Source organism: Ovis canadensis, chromosome 7 (genome assembly GCF_042477335.2).
Source record: "Ovis canadensis isolate MfBH-ARS-UI-01 breed Bighorn chromosome 7, ARS-UI_OviCan_v2, whole genome shotgun sequence".
In the NCBI taxonomy this organism is placed as follows: Eukaryota; Metazoa; Chordata; class Mammalia; order Artiodactyla; family Bovidae; genus Ovis; species Ovis canadensis.
The window spans coordinates 74,792,354-74,796,971 of record NC_091251.1 but is presented as its reverse complement, the minus strand read 5'-3'; the positions used below and the strand labels follow the sequence as shown (position 1 = coordinate 74,796,971).

The window sequence follows — 4,618 nt, the reverse complement described above, 5'->3', positions numbered from 1 at the left end:
TTATATTTGTAGATTACTTTGGGTAGTATGTCCATTTTAACAATATTCTTTCAGTCCAAAAGCATAGGGTATTTTTCCATTACTTTGAATCATCTTCAGTTTCCTTTATTAACAGTTTATACTTCTCAGTGTATAAGTCTTTCTCTCCTTGGTCAGGTTGATTCCTAGGTATTTTTTCCTGATGCAATTTTAAAGAGATTGTTTTTCTAATTTCCCTTTCTGGTAATTCATTGCTAACATAAATAAATACAACCAATTTTTTTAATTTATTTTTATTTTTATTTTATTTTATTTTAAATTTTAAAATCTTTAATTCTTACATGTGTTCCCAAACATGAACCCCCCTCCCACCTCCCTCCCCATAACATCTCTCTGGGTCATCCCCATGCACCAGCCCCAAGCATGCTGTATCCTGCGTCAGACATAGACTGGTGATTCAATTGTTACATGATAGTATACATGTTAGAATGCCATTCTCCCAAATCATCCCACCCTCTCCCTCTCCCTCTGAGTCCAAAAGTCCATTATACACATCTGTGTCTTTTTTCCTGTCTTGAATACAACCAATTTTTATGTGTTAATCTTATATCTTACTACCTTGCTGAATTCACTTCTCAGTGCTAGTAGTTTTTGTGTGTAGTCTTTAGTATCCTCTCTATATAGTATCATGCCATTTTGCAAATATTATAATTTTATCTCTTCCCTTACAATTTGGATTGCTAAGTCACTTCAGTCGTGTCCAACTCTGTGTGACCCCATAGATAGCAGCCCACCAGGCTCCCCCATCCCTGGGATCCTCCAGGCAAGAACACTGGAGTGGGTTGCCATTTCCTTCCCTAATGCATCAAAGTGAAAAGTGAAAGTGAAGTCGCTCAGTCATGTCCAACTTAGCGACCCCATGGACTGCAGCCTTCCAGGCTCCTCCATCCATGGGATTTTCCAGGCAAGAGTACTGGAGTGGGGTGCCACTGCCTTTTAGCTTATACTTTTCTTGTATGACTGCGGTGACTAGGACTTCTAGTACTATATTGAATAGATGTGGTGAGAATGGGCATCCTTGTCTTGTTCCAAATTTTAGGGGGGAAGCAGTCAGCTAAAAAGCTGACTTTCACCATTGAGTATTATGTTGGCTGTGAATTGTCATAAACAGCTTTTATTCTGTTGAGCTCTGTTTCCTCTATACTCACTTTGGTAAGAGTTTTTTTTAAACTTATTTTTAATATTTATTACAAATGTTGTAGGCGGTTTGGTATATGCCAACAATCATGCAGTGTTAACATTTAGGAGTGTGAAAAACACTCAACAGTTTCCAAAGGGATATATATGTGATATGGTCTTCATTTCAGAGAAGCATAAGTGACTGGATCACTGTCTGCTCTTTAGTGCTTCACCTAACCATTCCATGGCCTCATCAAAGCAAGTGCCTTTGGTTACTGAAGTTTTGAACATTTGCTATTTTCAGTCCTTCAAGACAGGTGGCTCAAGTGAATTTGCCAGCTCTGAGGGAGTCATGTCCTGTTCCATTGTCCTGCTTATTTGTAAACCCCCTAAAATGGCTCTTCTCGGCTCTTCTTCCTCCAACTTGGAAACTAACTCTGATTTCAAAATACCAGTTTGGTCTTGGTCACCACAATCTACTACGTAAATGACTGCATGAGAGTTTGAATAATAACATCAGTTGTCTGCCCTCCCAAATCCCAGACTTGGAATTTAAGGTTTTTGTATGTTACCATCTCAATATTAAATCCAATGGTAGGAATAGTAGCAATGACTTCTCCAGCCTGTAATCAGTACAAAATTGTGGTTTTTCCTGCTCCATCTAATCCAAAAATTAAAATTCTCATTTCCTAGGTTCCAAACAAACTGGAAAAAATGCTTGAGAAAATGTTACCCATGATGAACCACCTGTCCACCCTCATCAACCAAAGCCAGTTCAGCTCCCAGGCAGTTTTCTTGAAAACTTGCTTAGCCTGCAACTTCTGCATTGGACTCCTGGCAGTGCTTGGAGCAAAGGGCAATGGCGACTGCACACCAGGAAACTGGTAAGAGTTTAATTTTATCAAATGCTTTTTCTGCATCTGTTGAGATGATCATGTGTTTTTTGTTTTTTGTTGATGTGACGTATCACATTGTTTGATTTGCATATGTTAAACCATCCTTGTGATCCTGGGATGACTCCAGCTTGGTTATGGTGTATGATCTGTGTGTTGCTGAATTCAGCTAGATAATATTTTGCTGAGAATTTTTGTACCTATATTTGTCCAAGATATTGGCCTGTAATTTTCTAATAGTGTCTTTGTCTGGTTTTGGTATCAGAGTGATGGTGGCTTCATATTGATCAAATGCCTTTGGGAGCGTTCCCTCCTCTTGTATCTTTTGAGAGAGTTTAAGGAGGAGTGGTACAAGTTCTTCTTTGTGTGTTAGGTAGAATTCTCCAGTAAAGCCATCTAGTCCTGGACTTTTGTTTGCAGGGAGGTTTTTTTTGGTGTGTTTTTTTTTATTACAGATTTATTACAGAATTTTTATTACAGATTCTACTTATTGGTCTGTTCAAATCGTCTCTTTTTGATTGAGTTTTGGTGGGCTGTGTTTCTAGAAAGTTGCCCAAAGTTGCCCATTTCTTCTAGATTGCCCAATTTGTTGGCATTTGATAATACTTTCAGATGTCTCCCCCCGCCCCCGCTGCAGTATCTGTTGTTATTTTCCTCTATTTCTCCCCTTATTTTGTTTATTTAGGTGAGCTGGGCCAGAGGTTTGTCAATTTTGTTTACCTTTTCAAAGAATCAACTTAAAGTTTTATTGATTTTTGCCAATTTTTAATCTCTATTTTATTTTCCCTTTCATCTTCATTATATCTTTCAGATAACTTTAGGTTTTGTTTGTTCTTCTTTCTTCTAATACTTCCATTGGAGAGTTTTATATTCAAGTATTTTTAGATTATAATACAGTCTCAAGATGTTAAAGATCAAAATACTCAGAGATGATAAAAAGATTTGATCTTAAGTGATGGAACATTTCCAGCATTATCTTGCATCTAGTTAATACATGGGGGAAAAAGGGACTGCCCTAATGGCTCAGGGATAAAGAACCCACCTGTCAATGCAAGAGACTCAGGTTTGATCACTGAGTTGAGAAGATCCCCTGGAGAAGGAAATGGTAACCCACTCCGGTATTCTTGCCTGGGAAATCCCATGGACAGAGGGAGCCTGGCTGGCTGCAGTCTATGGGGTCGCAAAAGTCAGACACAACTTAACAACTATACAACAACAACCACAAAACACCATTGTACATGCCAATAATACCAAATAGAAAAGCGACTTGGATATTAAGAAGTACTGTACTAGCCATTATATCACACTGCCTTTTTAGGCCACCTTCAGATATCACACACATTAAATTACATGCTTTAACTTTCCACCTAGCTCTTCTCATCAAAAGAGAATGGATATAAGTCTGGTCTAGGTTAATAATGATATTCTCCAAAACACTCTCTAAAGCTACTTCTTGTCTGAATATGTTTTTCTTGGGGTCTGGTAAACCATCTTAACCTTAAACTGTAATAGGGCAATTTAATTGGTTTCCTGGTGGAGCATACAGGGGTAACTGAAAGACACTGATATTTACAGTCTCAAGTTAAACTAGCATCAATCTCACAAAGCATATTGGAAGAATAAGCTACCTAGCCATACAAGAGTTTACTGAAGTTTTGTGCTGTAAAGAGTCTATCAACAAAGGCAATTTTTGAGAGGATGGGGTACTTAGATTGTTATTTCAGTTTCTGAAAAAGTATTTTGAAATAACATCTTTGCTATGGCTACAGGATTTATTGAGTATAGGAGGTACAACTAGCAACTGGTTACTAGTCTAATCCTCTGACACTGATGTGATTCAAGTAGAAGTGGAGTCAGATGTAATGTCTTACCCTTTCCTGTGGTATTTAAAGAATTAAAATGGCTTGTTAAACCTTTAAGTAATGAGGGCAGGACCAGCAGTGTTCACTGTACAGTTGATTCTATGTGACTTGAGCAGGCTGGATACTTTACTTAGTTTCATCGTCATGTGATCTGAATTAGCTGAGTGACCAGACATCATCTCTTCTAACATATTCATTTTAAAGAGTGGGAAACCAACACTGAGGTTAACTTGTTGAAGTAACCTACTTCTCTCTCTAAAGAGCTGAACCTCAGATTAAGTTTTCCTGATTTCTAACCCATTTATCTACATTGGATAAAATTGCCCCCAGTTCCACTTTTAGCCACATCTTTTATGGGTTGAATTGTGTCCCCTCAAAAAATATTTTTCATTCCTAACCCCATGTACCTATGAATGTGACCTTAGTTGGGAACAGAGTCATTTGGATGTGATTACTGAAGACAAGGTCATACTATTAATGTAGGGTGGGTCCTTAACCATATGACTGGTGTCCTTATAAGAAGAAGGAGAGTTGGACACAAACAGAGAGAGAAGATAGCCACATGAAGACAGAGTCAGAGATTAGAGTTATATTGCCACAAGCCAAGGAACACTTGCTCCCAGGAGCTGGACCAGGTAAGGAAGGATCCTCCCATAGAGGCTGTAGAAGGATGTGGCCCTGCCAACACCTTGATGACAGTCTTCT

The 4,618-nt window shown here is 38.4% G+C and overlaps 1 pseudogene; it reads right to left on the bottom strand.

Annotated features, from left to right (window-relative positions):
• Positions 1-1,365: 1,365 nt before the first annotated feature.
• LOC138443724 (ADP-ribosylation factor-like protein 1 pseudogene) lies at positions 1,366-1,895 on the bottom strand (annotated as a pseudogene).
• Between the last annotated feature and the right edge of the window lie 2,723 nt (positions 1,896-4,618).